A 19,281-nucleotide genomic window follows, 5' to 3' on the forward strand; every position below is an offset into this window, starting at 1 on the left:
CGAGATCGATGCAGAAACAACAGATTATACATGCCTTTTGATAATTAAAAGTACCAAAATGACGATACCGACGCGGAGAAAGATGCGAGGTTGATCCGGGACGAACGTGGAACGATTATTTTTGAAGAAAACACAACAAGACCTTGCTGGAATTTGAGAAGAAGGGGCGGCTGCTGTTCTTTTCTAAGAACCCTAATGTTTTCTCTCAAAGATATGTAATAAAAATGTGAATTGTGAATTGTGAATTGTGTGTGCTGAAACGTATGTGTGTGTGTAAATGTGTGTGCGCGTGAGTTTAGGTAAAATTTAGGGTAATAAAATTGCTTAAATTAAAATTTAAGAACTAATTAAATGTTAATCAACCACTAACTTTACTAAAAGTCTATTAATTAAAAATAAAAATGCACATGTACTAAATCTTTAAAAGTTTTAAAATCTTAAAATTACTAAATAATTCAATTAGACTTTAAAAATGCTAAAAACTTATAAATCATTTAAAAATGCCCCAATCCTAACTTAAAATAAATGACCACGTTTTAAAATTACCAAAAATCGTCCCCGGTCTCTTCTCCTCGATCTCGCATCGGATAATCGCCTGAAACATGAAACTCAAGAAAACATTTTAACGTGCCTCACATAAACATTAAAATAATGCAAATTAAATAAGTCATGACCACTAAAATCATTTTAAACTTAAATAAAAGATTTAATTATCAAATAAATGCATGGGATCTACGTGTACTGATTTCGGGCTCTACAGTTTTCTTGTAATTATTTGTTGCTAAATTTTTCATAGTTTAGAGGTGAATATCACCCAATACTTGATTCAAAAGGTTGGGACAACACAACACGTAATCTTTTTAACGTTATTGATTGGAGGGCGCGGTTCGCTTAATAGTGTTTGCTTTTCGTTCGTACGAGAATTCATATCACTTTATGTCATTCTTCCTTACATATGAAGCACTTGTATGTTCTCCACATGCACTTTCCAAAGTGTAAGCGATTGCACCCTTTGCACAGTGGTCTCTCTTCAGGTTTTGGTGCTCTAGACTGTGGTGGCTTCGATTGCCTCGATTTCTTCTATTGTCCTTGGTGATTTTGTTGCCCTTGAGATTTATGAGGTCCCGTGAACTGTCTCTTAATCGACTGAGAATTTTGCTGGTGCTGATGCCTTTTGCGCTACATTTCAAAGTCAATATCTTTCGGGGCTTGCTCAGCTTGGAAAGCACAAGCAGTGGCAGCTGCATAATCCGCCGATAGCATCAACATCACATCACGTCGTATAGTAGGTCAAAGACCATCCATGAAGTGCCTCAGTTTCTCAACAGCGTCCATAGCAATAAAGGGCACAAAGTGACAACCCCTATGAAATCTTCTGAACTCAGCCACAGTTGTGTCTCCCTGATGGAGAGTCATAAACTACCTCTTCAAGCATCCATGGACGTCAGCAGTAAAATACTTCTCGTAGAAAATGTTCTTAAATTGCACCCAAGTCAGGGTGGCTATATTAAATCTATGTTCAGCTCCTTTCCATCAAAAATAAGCATCATCTCGCAGCATGTAAGTAGAAAATCTAACTCGTTTAGCATCTCTCATATTCAGATAACAAAAAAGCACCTCAAGAGATCAAATCCAACCCTCAACAGCAAATGGGTCGGTGGTGCCAGAAAACTTCGTTGGACTCAGTCCTTCAGAACCGATCATACATATCGTGTCGTGGCCTCGGAGCCTGCTGAGCCTGCTACTAAAAGAAACGTGTCATACCCTCTAGTACACGAGTAGTAGCATCCCTATTAGGAGCTGGGCGTGCATTCCCTGGACGATCTTCAATAGTCTCGGCTTGCCTATCAGTACTAAGTGCGTGTTTAGGAGGCAATATATCTGAACATTTTCCAAATTCTAAACGTAACAAAAATACATTTAAATATAAGCTTCTAACCATGCAGCATATAAAAACCATTTTTCGAGCAACTTTAAGCATGAATATCATTAAATTTCAAAAAACATTTAAATATGTAACTTAAGCATATAAACTATGTAAACATGCAGGTACCATCATAAAAATCATTTAAACAATTAAACTTACAGACTTGAGGCTTGACGACTAAGCTTTCCGGAACTGGCGGTGGCACAACTCTTTGCAAGAACATTGCTCTGATACCAACTGAAACGTCAACTACTCGTTTTTCTTTAAAATATAATAGAAATTTTTTTTTCTTCCTATCCTTCCATAGAACCAACCTATTATTTAAAAATCCAACGGAATGTATGCAAAACATAAAATCATAAATCGTAAACCAAAACCTTAAGCTAGAATTTTTCAAAATAAAGCATAAACTCTTAAATCTCTCAAAACACTCAAAAGCATAACGTCATAAAATCTTAAAAGCGATCTCAATGCGAAAAACTAGGAAAAGGTCATCGGGTTATGTGCACCATCATCCCAGCTAGTTCAACCATCAAGACTTCCATCATCAGCAAAATCATGCTCATCTACATCGATCACACCTAGTGAGTCTATTGACTCAGAAACCTTAACCATGATAACAAGTAATATATATGCATTCATAAGCAATAGTGAAAGATACTTTTAATAATATCGTTTTTCATGAACATTCATAACTTTAAATCATTTTTCCTTTCATCAGATACATATACATTTCTCTTTTATTGAATTTAGATTGTTAATTGTGACTTTCGTATCAACTGTAGGTCGATGGATCCATCTACATATGACTATGGTACCAGGCGGTTAGGACATCAGCGACACTCTCACCCGTCAACTGAGCATTGACCTTGCATGTCATCATATCATCCTATTAGTCAAAATCAAGTCACATCCTTCAACTTTTCATTATATTCATCACTTATAAGAATTCATACATTAATATCATTTTTATTTTAAATCAAGCATGCAACACGTCTTTTAGCGTAAGTCGTTTTTTATCATAAAATCCCATAAAATTTTAAAAAAAACATCTTATTATTCATTACAGAATTCAGGGCACTGCCTCCTCGTCTAACATTTTTCACGTGTAAAATGACTGTTTTGCCCCTGAAACCCTAACTTTCCCAATTTACCCATGGACATTAAAACGACGACCCGAATCCATCCAAACTTAACATAAAACCTTAAAATACACTCATAATCATTGCTTAAACGTAAACTTAAGCTCATCAACTAATTTCTCAATTCATTTTACAACTTAAACGTACGTCTCTGTTTTAACCCTAATAGACTTGAAACTTAACCAAAATTTATCAAGTTTGAACCATAGCTTATTAACACATAACCATACCCTATGCAACCCAAATCAAGCCAATTAAAACCCTTGAACAAACCTAGAACCTTGCTAGAAAATTCTGCTCATTTTCGGAAATCCTAGCTTGCACAAACCCTCAATCCATTTGACCCTAGACCATGGCCGACCCAACTAGTCCCTAGTTGACAATCCTAGGACCATGACTAAACCCTAGAGAGCCTGCTGGACAAAGCTTAAAGAGCCTAGAACCCACAGACCCCAAACCCGATCCTACAAGCCTTGCGCGCGACTCCTGGAGGTTTCAAAACTAGCCCTTGCACCAGCCATCCCTTGGCCTATCTGGGACCCTGAAACAGCCCTCTTAGGACCCCTGGATGTGACACTATAGTAGCTACCAGTCGTATCCATCTAGGAAACCTAAGCCAAAAACCCTAGCTATTAAAACCTCAATTTTTGTTCATCTTTTTTCCCTCTCCTTTCCAGACTTTAAACACGGACCTAAGGGTCCCTAATCCTTTTGAAATTCATCCCTTCTTATTGCCCTACATGACAGCCCCTTTATACAACATAAACATTGATTTAGAAACATAAAAATCAAATTTTGGACATATAAAAGCCATAAAACGAAAATAATAGAAATTTTATCATATTTTTCATGCAATCATGTTAAATACACATAATATGTTATGAACGATGAGTAGAGGAAGATTAAGACGTTCTTTTGCGTATTTCACGCACGGAAACAATTTGCGATACAAAGAACGTCGACGAAGAGGGGCGGGACTTGATGCGTTTCCTTTCAAATCCACGTGAAAAACTTGAAGTTGCGTGTGTGTTCGTGTATGACTGGTGCACTCCTAGTGCTTTAGGAGGTGGTGTGGGTGAATTTATGTTGTGTAGAGTAGGGTTTTGGGACTTGTTTGATATATAAAATACATGGTACAAGTTTTGCTCAATAATTATAGTATAATAGAACCCCATATGCCCATTAGAAAGTAGGTAAAATATTTCGTTTAGAAAAAATTTCGAAAAGGTTAGCCGAGTTCCCAAAAAGTCCTTATTTTCGTCAAAAAAATCGATTACCGGTTTAAAATACGGATTGGAGCGTAAAAACATCTCAAAAATCACCATTTTTTTAAAATAGCATTTAAAATATACCATATATAAATAATTAAAAATAATCATTAATAAAAATATTTCCCCTTTAAGGTCCCCGGTCGCCGTTCCTCGATCGTTTCTCGAATAACTTTTAAAACACAGTTTCATGCATCCAAATATAAAACCCTATTTTAAACACGTAAACATGCCTACCACATTCAATAAATTCAATTAAAATAATTTAATACGCATTTTTCATTTTTCCTAGATTTTGCATGCAGTTGGATTACGTTATCGCATTTTGGATCTTACAGTACTGATTTAAAAAAGCATCACGGAACCTCTGTCAAGTGATAGGTCCTTTTCCTAGAATAGATGGTGAAATCCTTTCACCAATTAGCTGTTTTCTCCATAAGGAAAGGTGTAACAAGTACCATAATGACAAGTAAAAGTTGTTTTATCTTGATCCTCAGGTGCAATTTAAATTTTGTTATAACCTGAATATCCATCCAAAAAATAATAAAACTCATGACACGTCAATCTCTCAACCATTTGATCTATTAAGGAAAGGGGAAATTGATCTTTACGAGTAGCATCATTCAGTTTTCTAAATAAATGCGTACATGCCAACCCGTAACAGTCATAACTCAATCCTCTAATTTCTCACAACAGTTATATCCCATTTCTTAAGCACACTGAGTAAGACTTAACCATGTATTTTCATAAATAGGATAGATAATACATGCATCAAGAAGTTTTATGGTCTTGGCTTTTGGTATCTCTTACATCTTTGGGTTGAGTCTCCACTAAGGTTACATTAAAGGTGATACTTCTCTTCCATTAAAATTTTGTATATGCAGATTTATGGATTTATTCCTATGATATCCGTCACCTTCCAAATAAATGCCCTCTTGTGATCTTTTAGCACTTTGAACAATTTCACCTCCATCGTATATGTCAAAGAAGAAGAGATAATGACAGGTAAATTATTATTTTTACCTAAATAAACATATTTCAAATGTAGGGGAAAAGGCTACAGCTCAAGAATATTTGGATTTTCTAGACTTGATTTTTGAGGAACCAAGTCCCTCATATATTCCAGCTCTTCGAATTTAAATTTGACTTGCTTCTTCCTTGGGGGATTGACATTGAAATACATCCGCTCCAGTAACTTCACAAGACTTAGAGTCGGTGTGAGATGTGACATATGAAGACATCTCCTGCTCATTTATAATAAATAGTGCCTCCACTGGGTCCATCGAAGCATCCTGCAAAAAATTGCAAACTAATGAATCCACAACATCAATTTTAAAACAATCTTAATTGTACAGTGTGTGCTTAAGGGCATTAAAAACATCAAAATAATCTCTTTTTCTTTCATTCTCAATATTAACTTCTCTTGGACATCTATCAGTGCCTTTCCAATTGGAAGGAAATGTAAACCCAAAATCAATTACATCTCCACGTACTTTTCCATATCAAACACAATAAAATCAACTGAAGAAATAAAATTCTCCACTTTCACAGGCACATCTTTAATAATTCCTCTTGGATATTTTATAGATCTATCTGCTAACTGAAAAGATGTCCTAGTAGGCTTTGGCTCTCCCAAACAAAGTTCATAAACACAGAAAAAGACGTCACATTAATGTCTACACCTAATCACATAGATCCTTGTGAAAATTTACATTACCAACCATGCCAGGAATAGAAAAAATCCTTTGTTTTTATAGAAATTTTGTTTCATACCAAAGAAGAACAGCTTTCTGTTAAATTTGCAGTCATGTGATCCTCCAACTTTATTTTATTTGCTAAGATGTCCTTCAAAAATTTAGTATAAATAAGAATTTGCATCAAAGCATCAACGAATATTAATATATAACTTTTGGAAAATTTCAAGAAATTTTCAAACTGTGCATCCATCTTTACTTTCTTAAGTGCTGCAGGAAAATGTGAAGGAATAAAAATATTATATTGTTAATTGGGTGCATGTGTAGATTAGAGGACTTACCTTTGGGTGCCTATGATTGTACATCCTTGTCCTTGATATCTTGTTTATTCTTCTTGGGTCCTAGAATTTTTTCACTCTTCAATTCAATAACATTTACTTGCTCCTTAGGATTTGTTTTGGTGTTTCTTAACAAGGTACCAGGCTCCCTATTCACCATCATCTTGACCAAATGCCCTATCTGATTTTTCAAGATTTGAATTGATGCATCTTAGTTCTGTAGTCTAGTCTAAATGGAAGAAATAAACTGTTTCATAAATTGTTCCAAACTATAACTTTTCTCTTAAGGTTCGGACTCGTACATTTGTTGTTTTCCATATTGACTTTCTTGTGGGAGGTTTTGATGTTTTTGACCACCTCATTAAAAATTTGTATCTTATCTCTACACAAGATTGTAAGTGTTATAACAGGGGTTGTTCCGTTGACGATTATGGCTACCCATATGATTCAGTGGCTCTCCCTCTGGCACATAAAATGGATATCAATCTTTACAATATTTGGTGAAGTTGTCATCACCACATCTATCACTGAATACCTCCTAAATTCTCATAGCAGTGCCACCCATATTCAAACTGTGAATTTTTTTTATTTATACCTCCTGAATTCTCGTAGCAATGAGGCCCGTACTAGGGAGACACCTTTGAGAGCCCCAGTCCCCGTGCGAGTCGCATGGAAATCCCCATGATGTAAGGCATGTGCAGGGATGCCCGACGTGGTGTTTAGTGAAACATTATGTCCAATTTTCAAGTTTTCTGATATCATTTCATCTATATGGTATCTCTTCATGATTCAATCAAGTCCTTTGTTCCAAGAGACACCTCTTAGTTTGAATATGTTGGAGTACTATTTTCTACACCCAAGACGTAGTGAAAGTTTAAAATTTTTGGTTTATCAACGTTCGAAAATTTTCTTGGGCATTGTACAAATTTAAACATCTATAGGATGTTTAGAATTATTACATTTGCGTATATAACGCCAGACACCAAACCAGTCCGGGGTTAACATACACTATATGCATAGACATATTATTTTAAAGTAAATAACCAATATTTAATTTTCTTAATTATCATAACAGTTAATTAATTCTAGACCCCTCTAGAACATTTTATGAGAATTTTGTAAATGTTAGTAGTCACAACTACTAATACTATTATTTAATAGTAAATTACAAGTTCACAAAATAAATAATTGTGAATTCATTATAACCTCAATCGAAGATCTTACAGCGTTGATATATCAAAGATACAAATCTTGTTCATATAACGAAAATTTAAAATTTCAAAAATCAAAATTTCTACTGATTCATTTTTGCAGCTGCTAGTTTTGCTAACTCTTTCACCAAAACAAGCTGTTCCACTCTCCTTAATTAGCATTAAAACTAACTCCTACATGTTACATCGTGTAGAATCAACTTATAAACTCCTTTATAATCATTATGTTTGATCTTCATCAAACTATAGCAGCCAAATTCAACTCTTTGAAATTTGACTATCTCAACAGGAATACAGAATTCGATACTTGTGTGACTTTCGATGGTTCAGGGATACAAGTAGCCGTGGGTTTACAATTTCTTGTGATTCAGAATAACATGTATTCTTATTCGGGCTTATCCTAATTAGCCCAATTCTTTTCATCAACACCTTGATCAAAAATGTCATAACTCATTCCTGATTGCACCCACAGGATCATGGTAAGGACGTCTAATAGCATTGTTCCATGATCCTCTAGGTATCATTGATAGTTCCTGCAAGAACATTAAGTTATGATTAGCGTAGAATACTGTCCCTTCAACTCATATATCCCGATCGAATCTACAACCATTGGTATTTTGATAGTTACATATGAATTCGATAGCAATGTGATTTATCTTTGAGTAGTAATAGTGACATGGTATATGCAACTGAGGAAACACCTTTCCAAAATGCACATGTCTTACTCTGACCAGAGATTACTCGCACTATTAACTCATCAGATCACTACGATATCTTCACCCGTAGGCAAACGTTTAATCTCCGACTACAATACATTTGCTCCTACTTATTTCGAAATTACACCCAACCTTGCCACTGGACGACCTTCAACGGAGTCTGTAAACGGATCAAAGTGCATGCTTGTACGTAGAGCCTCTACACTGTCCCAAGTCAAAGGACTAATGGTATACAACCATAATCGTGGACTATTTCACTCGATAAATTATAACCACTTTGATAGTCCGAGGGAGGTTGTTCAGTGAATCATCAAACGATCACTCATCTGTATGAATGGACATCTACATGCCCTTGCCAATTAAACATGACGTTTACATCATAGATACTAGTCTCAAACTCAAGCGGCCTCTATCCTTATTTTAGGTGGCTGATTTGACTAGGAACCTGTTTAGAATATATGGTACCTTTCCTAATGAGTTTCAAGGTCTTACATTGAGAGGCAAACCTCGTTTTACCTATTATATATTCAAGGACTTTATCTATGTAGCTTGTATGGGTATACAGTTAAAGTAAATGTCATGATTGGATAAAACGGTAAAATATTATTAAAATAAAGATCGTTTTACATTAGAGTCAATAAAACCCAAGTTACAAGTTGACTCGCTGAATATCTACTCTAATAGAATGAAAATGTCCTTTGGCTATAGTTTCCTCAATAAATTGTGATCTTTCATTCCAACCATCGGATTATTATAAATAATCCCCCATGTGTGCGTTCATTTGATACAATAATTTTCTCTTCTACACACATATTACTTCTTTATTTTTTCTCTTACTTTAAAGTTATCAATATACAAAGTTTGCTGATATCTAGAGATTCAAGTGCTACAATCTCTAGATTTTTAGTCGTCGTATCTTAGGGACGATTGCCGTGAAACCTTAAGCATATTAACATGAGGCAATTTTTTTCTTGCGAAGCGAAATCATTTCTTGCCTCGACTAATTCTGCAATTTTAAAAACATCTATAGCTGTGAAGAATAAGTAAAAGCGTACAAGGAGAAACACTATCTCATATAATAATGATTAGGTCTATGTGCAACAGTATGATGGATTTTCCTGCTAGTCTAGTTCATACCTACAGTGAATATTAATACTTTTGATATAAAAAATATATTTTTCACTCAAACCAACATATATTACACAACATACTTTTAACTCAAATCAACATATATTACACAATATTTTTTCTTAATATAACTAACAAAAATGATATTTTTAGATTTAAAAATAATACTTTGTGCATAAAAAGTAATAGGCCGGCTCGGGTCTAAGATATGTCTCATAAAGTTGATCAGTTAGATAATCTCACAAGATTTTTTTGTATATAACAAATATAATTGAATAATATGGACCCCTTAAATATACATATTGGATGTATATATATAGGTATAATATTATGACTGATATTAGGATAATTTAATTTTGGGTAAATTGGAAAGATCTGCTTTACTTAAACTGGATAAGATTGAGACGATTTTATAGTTTGGTGAATTTAGCATGCATGGCTGTGTGAATAGATTAAAAAAAAGGGTACTAACTTGGGTGAGGTCTCTTTTTTTTTTTTTTTTTCCAAATCGTGCAGCAGGCTATACTGGTTGGGGCCAATGAACTTTCTCCGGGAGGGGAAGTTAAAAATATTTTCAACCACTACTATATCATATTTTTAACAATTCTGTTTTATTTCAGATCTTAATATACGAATGAAAAAGATTTACTAGAATTATTTGCAAATTAATTTTTAGAATACATGTGATTTGTCTTTCTTCAAAAAAATATTTTAACTACAAATAGAGATTCAGATTATTTAAATTTATTTATTTTACGTTTTTGCTTGTAATTGTAATTGAATAGGACACAACTGCTGCCTCAACTCTTCGAAATCATATTTAGATGACCAACAACCAACGGCTACAAAGAACACGGTTCATCTTTGCCCCGAGTAAGTTTATAGTCGTTAGTATCAAACCAGGGCGAACACCAAAAATACCACGAGAAGCGATACATACATACATACTACATACACACACCCACAGACAATTACTAATATCCATCTCAAATTCACAACATCAGTCCCGATTGACATTTAAAAAATTGAACTTATCTAAAAAAATTCTTGAACTTCATATTACCGGGCTTTCCCGGAGTCTCCAAGAAAATTTGTTACGAGATCATTATAAATCAAAGTAAAGAAAACAATAGCAGAATAAAAATAAAGTCCCTCAGAAAGATTTTACTTTTATACGAAAACAGTTGAAAGTTGATAAAATAATTTTGTGTGGCAGTGATCAGACATGGGAATATACCAATGCATGACTATACTACACTACGGTAAGACTTTGATAGACGAACTTGGTTACGAAGGCAAAGATTTGATTTCCGGCCGACGAAAAAGATGCGCAGACTTTGATAGACAAACTTGGGATCACGACTCAGATAAGCTTGAGTTAGTATATAGAGAAGAGTATTCTCACTCGGATATAAATGCCAAGCAAGTTGTGTACAACCTATCATGGACTTCTTCAACCTTCATTAGGATTTTATAAAATCTATATAATTTAGCTTTATTGTAATCTCGTTTTAGGAATTTTGGATATTAGGTGAAATTTTGAGTTTTTTGTGTATGTACCAACGGCTACTGAATAGACATATTTAATTGCAATTTGACTCCCAAAATTGCGAACATTTATTTTTTTACCCCACAAATCAACTATAAATATAAAATCACTTTTGAACATTTTCACACATCAATTTTCTCTCAAATCTACATTTATCTACAACCAATTTTCTCTCTTTTCTATCGTTTCTCAATATAAATTCAATATTTTTTTGTTACAATTTTATCTACACTAAATATTCTTTAATTATTATTTACTTGCTATTTCGTAATTTACTCATATAAATAATTTAAATTTCAATGGCGTCATCTTCAAACCGTGGAGATGGAGATGAATACATTTCTGATTTTGGTTAACATTTTGGCAGCATCTCCGACTTTGATGAAGTCGGAATCTGGCCATGAGGAGGAAGAAGCCATGTAACTCCGCAACGAAGATGTAGGGATGTCATCATCCACCCGAACAAGCAACACAATGGCAATGAGCACGACGATAGCCCGAGCAAATCGAAACAAAGTTTGGGATCACTTCGATATTGAATAACAAGGTAAGAAAAACTCTTTTGTCGTATGTAAAATTTGCAAAACCAAATATTCTTACAAAACGAGCGGTGATATCACACTTTGAAAAAACATTTAGTCAAGGTACATAAATTTGACACTGATACGATACAACCATTCGGTTGGAAACCAACACAAAAACAAATTAATCCTTCAAATGGTAAAACTTTCACAATTACAAAAATAATTTCTCGAAAAGTCGTCATAAAATTTGTTAAATGTTGTGAATCTTTTATAATAGCTGAACAAGAAGGTTTTGTTAACTTTATTAGTACTATTCAACCTGATTTTCACTATATTTACTGTGTGTAAAGAATATAAAGAAACACTAAAATCGCATCTTTCAAATATTTCTTGTACCATATATTTCTTTATTACGTTTTCGAATATAAAGAATATTTCTTTGTTACGTTTTCGAAATTTATTTACTCCATATTACAATATATTTCGGTTAAGTCTTTAATGTTGACTGACGATTATTGGAATATTTTAAGTAACTGCTGTTTCTTTGTTAGAAATTTTGAAAGAAACAAACGAAAAATTTACTAACATTAACTACCCTACTTCAACCATGTTTCTACCTTCGCTATTCAATATGTTTTTATAAGCTTATTAAACATCATGATAATACAAATTTTTAAATTATTGAGAGAATATCATAATTGTGCATAGATTAGCAAAATTACTTGATCTTAGTCAAAGTCAAGGTGGGTTAGACGCGTTTTTTGAATATTATGTTAAATTTCTTTGGAAAAAAGTTGACGATCAAAATAAGTCAATCATGCATTTTCTTCAAGAATTGTTGGGTCTGTACGCTAGTGAACAATGTGAACCAAGTGTGAAGCCGAATGAGAGGCCGTGAAACGTCAATTACCTCTTACTTTAAATAACTAATAATATCTTTATAAAGACCGAACCATACCAAAACATAAATCCATATTTAAAAAAAAATCGACATTTGCGATAAAATCTATAAACCGTCAATCATAAAAACATACGTCAATCATGCTAAATCCAGCGTCTAAACTTTAAAAAACGAAATATAAATTTCTCTTTAAAATAATCCTCAAAATCTTAATCAAAATTGTGATTATCATAATATTGCGGAAAACATTGGTCTTCGGGAGTGGTCTGTCATACCCGATCAACTCAAGCATCCAAGCCTCCCTAAACATCAACCTCACCCACGACCATTCAAATATAGTGAGTCTAACAACTCAACACATCCCAACCTGTGATAGAAAATAATACATGTAAAAGCACATGCATTTAAAAGAATATTTTTAATAAAATACTTCCGACTTAAAATCGCTAGCATACACATTTTCATAAATCATTCAAAATACTCAACATCATATAGCATTTCCTCATCCTTTATCATAAAAATCATTTTCGGTGAAGTTTGATCCTTGAAACTGATTATCCTTTATCATTTATCCTATATTCGATAGATTAATCTATAAACCATGGTACCTGGCGGCGGGGGCGTCAATAACTCTCGTCACTGGGTCGTGGCCCAAAATAAAGTAAGTTAACTGCCCCATCTTACGACGGATCCCCCACCAATCATCTGAGTCACAGTCAATTCACATCCTTAAAAAATATTTTTCCTTTCTTTTTATTTATAAAATATCATATCCTCCCAAAATCGTAAAATAATCATTTTCGAGAAAATCTTTTAAATGAAGCATTTATCGTAAAATCATCATGAATTCACCATAATCATTTTAAAAATCATTTAACATGTATTATGACCCCTCGGGACACTGTTAGGACATTCGAACTACCCAAAACATAAAATGATCATTTTACCCTAGACCCCGAACTTCACGTTTTTGAATTTTTCCTACGTTTCATTCCCGAACCATCGTATAACGTTATTTTTTTACTTCTACTAATTTTCTTAAACGTAAACTCGCGCTCTTCGATTTATTCAACTCATAAACCGTAACCCCGTTTATAGCCCAAATTAGCTCAAAACTTAATAATTTTTTTCCAAAACTCGAACAAGGGCTTACTAGACCCTAGTCCACCCTCGTGAGCCACGGTCCAGCCTCTTCCCTCAGCCCTTGCCAAACCGCACGTTTTCCCCATGATTTGCGTCGCGCCCAACTTTACCCTGAGCCACCTTCGACCAGCCCCTAGCCACACCAACTCTAGCTCCTTAGATACCCTCCCAGTACCCTATTGGACCACTCACGCACCAGCTCCCACGCAAAGCCCTCATGCGCCATCTTTCCCCCTTTTTTCCGAAACCGAACCCAACACATGCAATACACCCTAACTAAGGCTTGGCGCTATTCCCTCCCGTTCCAGCCCTTTTCTAATCTACATGGGACTCCCTTGAGGACTTCTAAACATCATCTCCCTTCCCCTTAACGGCAGCGAGTCCCAATGAATCATAATGCGACTCAGACGTCCATTAAAAACTTTGAAACTTTAAAATAAATTATTCAAAACTGAAACGAACTCGACCTTTTTTTTTATAGTAATCATAAATCATAAACTCGGAAGTAGTATCTAAATAAAATAACTTAATATAATCAACAATAATAATAATTTAGCATAAGAAATCTTGATTGCAAATAATAAATCCTAAATCATTGACTAACTAAAACTCCTAAATCGACCTTTAAAAAGATCAACTAGCAATAAAATAAAGCATAAAAATTATCTCTAATAAAAATCATTAACATAAATCCTTAAATCATAAATCTATCTAGCTAGTGCGGAAACATAAAAGCCCTCTGATGTGTACTGTTGAACTCGATCCAATCAATCGTCAGCACCTCCCATAAACCATCAAATCCTGCATCATACAAATCTAATGAGTCTAAAGAATCAAAACGTTCTAAACATGGATAACAAAGAATACATATACAATCACATGCATTAAAATCATACTTTTATTTAAAATAGCCTTTGAACATAAATAAACAATTTAAAATCATTTAAGCATAATTAAATCATAAATCGTAAAATCATTTTAAAATGCTTTAAACATAAATAAATCTTTTAAAAATCATTTAAAAATAGTTTTGAGCATAAATAATTCATTATAAAAATCATTTAAAAATAGATTTAATCATCATCATGAATCATATATTATAAAATCATTTTAATCATAAGCTTTCAATTATATATCATTTTTTGTGAAGGTTAATCCTTCAAAGTGACTAGCTTTTATCCTTCGATCAACTGATTAGTCTTCAGCTTCACATGGCCCATGTGGGTGTGCACTAGGCTCCACCATGGAAATACAATCGTCGGGGTCCTCTGGGGCCTTGTCCCATACACGGGATCCTCTTAGGGGGTCCTTCTAGGGCCTTGGCCCTCACGTTATCCCCACAAAATTGTAAGTTCCCCGTCCTCACATAAACGGATCCCTCACAAATCATATATCTTATGTTACACACAATTCACATCTCTCAAAATATTTTTCTCTTTCTTTTTAAAATCATAAAATAACATTTTTGAAATGTAAAAATTCCACAGCTTTTTACCATAAATCATAAAATAACAAATTATCAATAAAATCATCATTTTAAATCATATAATATCATTTAACATGCATTATGATCATTCGGGACGCTGCCAAACGTTTATATATTTTCTTAAGTGTAAAATTACTATTTTGCCCCTAGACGTAAATATTCTCGAATTTATCTTTTTCTCACTTTTAATGACATGGGCTTACCTTAAATAATTATTTAAGCTTAAATATAATTTTTCATAATTTTATAAAGCATAATACTAGGATTTTCAATTATTTCTTTTATTAGCGTTTGGAGCGGCGATTAAATCCCGGATAAATCCAAAACTCCATATTTTGATCACAAATTTTAAACGTAACATTTTTATTATTTATTCTACCCTTGTGAGCCATGAACCACACCCGTGGACCCATGGTTCTAATTTTAGTCTTATTATTTTCGAATTTGACACATGAACGAACCACCCGAGCCAACTCCTAAAATACTCAAGCCACGCCCGAGCCACCTCGAGCCAAACCCGAGCCAACCCACCTAGGCATCATCTTGACAAAGCCCAGCCCAAAGAACCAGTCCCTAAGTTGCTCGCCTGGAAACTGAAGCACAAACCTGCGCACATGCTGCCTTCTCGCCCAAGGACTCCTAGTTGGCTTAGGACTTCTCCAACCCTCAAACCCCTGATCACCCACGACCGTTACTGACCCTAGACCATCCCAGACCTAGACTGGACCAGCCCAAACCCTGCCCCCGCGCAGCGAGCCACTCAACCAAGCACAGCAGCCGCGCGCTTCATGGAGCTTCCCTCACGGTTTCCTCCTTTGGCTCAAGCCACAGCACACCCAGCCACTCCAACCCCTGGCCCGACCCCTGCCCATAACCCTAGGACCCTGATGGACCACCCTGACTCGCCCCCAGGCCAGCCGCAAGCCCCTCTTCTCAGCCACACCAGAAACCTGCGCGTGAAGAGTCCCTTCACTCAAGGACTCTTCCCTACCCACTAGTGCGAACCCTAGCCCTCCTAAGACTCTTCCTAGAACCTAGCCATGACCATTAGGACCCAACCTCTAGACCTGGTCGAGCCCCCAAGCCCCATGCATAAGAAACGAGTTCCTTGAACCCCAACAAGCACACACACCTTTAAAAAAAAACTCTCGGTCCCCTCTTTTCTTTTCTTTCACGGTTGTTCCAGCTTGTTAATTACTTCACTTTTATCATGTTTTGTTCATGTTTTATTCATATTTTATCATGCAGCATCTCCGTTGGATTCAAAAACATTTTCCATAAAAGCGTAAATCATAGTATTTTTGAAAATAAACGTTTTACCGTATAAGATATCAAACACATATATTTTTCATACATAAACAATTAAATCGTGCATAATATGATTTGAATGATGTTTAAAAGAGTTTAGGAACGTGCCTTTGCGTTTATAACGCTCGAATATACGATCTTTGGCGGGGGTGCAACGTTAGATGACCGGCGACGAAGAACACAAGCTTTTCTTCTCCCCAAATTTTCGAAAATACTTGGTGTGTGTGCAAGGTGTATCTCGGCTGAATGGAGGCTCAATTGGGGTGATAAAGGACCTACGTTTAGTCATTTATAATTTAACTAACAAGTTAAATGAGCTTTGGTTTTGGGCTTGCAAGCTTAAGGGTAATTGGATCTTCTTTAAATCATTACATTGGGCTCAATAACACTTAATTAATTAAATAATAAAAGTTTATAAATTAAGTTTCAATAAAATAATATTTTTTGATCTTTTAAAACTCCTTGTTTGCCCAAAACCGGCTTCCGGGAAAAATCGAGCTCGACTCGTAAAATAATTCGAACTCTAGAATTTTAGGGAAATTAAATCATATTTAAATCATATTAAGAAGCCTTGTCATTATTTAATGAAAAATAAATATTCTTGTTTTGGTCGTCCCCGGTCTCCTTTTCTCTGCTTATTATCGAATATTCGGGTAAAATTATTTATTTCATGTAAACATGTCATATTATCATTTAATCATGCAATCATGCATTTAATCATACAATAAATATCATGCTAGAATTTAAAATCAATTAAATAAAACAATTAAGAAATTAAAATAATTTTGCATGCATGTGGTTTACGTAGGTTGATTTTTCGGACGTTACAATTCTCTCCCCTTAAATACAATTTCGTCCTCGAAATTTTCCTTGACTTAATGATTGCAAAGCTTAGATTCCTTCATCCACCTTAAACTTAACCGCAAACTTAAATCTTACTCTTCTATTCAGTTCCCAAAATCTTGAAAATTACAATTCTATCCCAAAAATTTCCCAAAGTCGACTCCTAAATCCAGCTCAAGTAATGCATGCACCCTATTTTCTTCTAAGTTTTTCATTAATCCAATCAATTCTACTACCCAACATGCATTTATCATTTTACATACAGCATGAAAATAACATTTATATCATGTATCATATAAACATTTAAAAGAATTTTAAGCATATAAAATATAAAACAGTAAAAACTCACATATTTGAGGCGTGACTTCTTGAACTTTTCGGAGTGACAGTACACAACCCTTTGGGAAAACCATGGCTCTGATACCAACCGAAACGACATCGACCATTTTTTTATACTAATCATAAATCATAAGCTCGAAAATACTATCTAAATAAAATAACTTAATATCATCAACAATCATAATAATTTGGCATAAAAAATCTCGAGTGCAAATAATAAATCCTAAATCATCGACTAGTCAAAACTCCTAAATCGACCTTTAAAAAGATAAACTAACAATAAAATAAAGCATAAAAATTATCTTTAATAAAAACATTAACATAAATCCTTAAATCATAAATCTATATAGCTAGTGCGGAAACATAAAGGCCCTCGGGTGTGTACTGCTGCATTCGATCCACTCAATCGTCAGCACCTTCCATAAATCATCAAATCATGCATCATACAAACCTAGTGAGTCTAAAGACTCAACACATTCTAAACATGGATAGCAAATAGTACATATACAATCACATGTATTAAAATCATACTTTTATTTAAAATAGCCTTTGAAAATAAATAAACAATTTAAAATCATTTAAGCATAATTAAATCATAAATCGTAAAATCATTTTAAAATAACTTTAAGCATAAAAAAATCTTTTAAAAATAGCTTTGAGCATAAATAATTCATTTTAAAAATCATTTAAAAATAGCTTTAATCATCATCATTAATCATATATCACAAAATCATTTTAATCATAAGCTTTTAATCATATATCATTTTTGGTGAAGTTTGATCCTTGAAAGTGACTAGCTTTTATCCTTCAGTCGACTGATCATTCTTCAGCTCCAAATGGTCCATGGGGGTGTGCACTAGGCTCCACTATGGAAATACGATCGTCGTGGTCCTCTGGGGCCTTGTCCCATACACGGGGTCCTCTGGGGCCTTGGTCCTCACATCATCCCCACAAAATTGTAAGTTCATTGTTCTCACATAAACGGATCCCCCACAAATCATATATCATATGTCACAGTCAATTCACATCCCTCAAAATATTTTTTCTTTTCTTTTAAAATCATAAAATAACATATCTTTCCAAAAATAGCATTTTTGAACAGTAAAAATTGCACAGCTTTACCATAAATCATAAAATAACATATTATCATCAAAATAATCATTTAAAATCATATAATATCATTTAACATGCATTATGATCCTTCGTGACACTGCCAAGCGTTTACGTATTTTCCTAAGTGTAAAATTACTGTTTTGCCCCTCGACATAAAAATTCTTGAATTTATCTTTTTCTCACTTTTAATTACATGGGATTACCTTAAATAATTATTTAAGCTTAAATATAATTTTTCATAATTTTATAAAGCATAAAACTAGGCTTTTCAATTATTTCTTTAATTAGCGTTTCGTGCGGCGATTAAAACCCAGATAAATCCAAAACTGCATATTTTGATCCCAAATTTTAAAATTAATATTTTATTATTTATTCTACCCTTGTGAGCCATTAACCACACCCGTGGACGTATGGTTCTAATTTTAATCTTATTATTTTTGAATTTGACACATAAACGAACCACTCGAGCCAACTCCTAAAATACTCGAGCCACGCCCGAGCCACCTCGAGCCAAAACCGGGCCAACCCATCTAGGCACCCTTTTGACCAAGCCCAGCCCAAAGAACCAGCCCCTAAGTTGCTCAAACTCGCCTGGAAACTGAAGCACAAACCTGCGCACATGCGGCCTTCTCTCCCAAGGACTCCTTGTTG

Source organism: Primulina tabacum, chromosome 15 (genome assembly GCF_025594145.1).
Source record: "Primulina tabacum isolate GXHZ01 chromosome 15, ASM2559414v2, whole genome shotgun sequence".
Classification (NCBI taxonomy): Eukaryota; Viridiplantae; Streptophyta; class Magnoliopsida; order Lamiales; family Gesneriaceae; genus Primulina; species Primulina tabacum.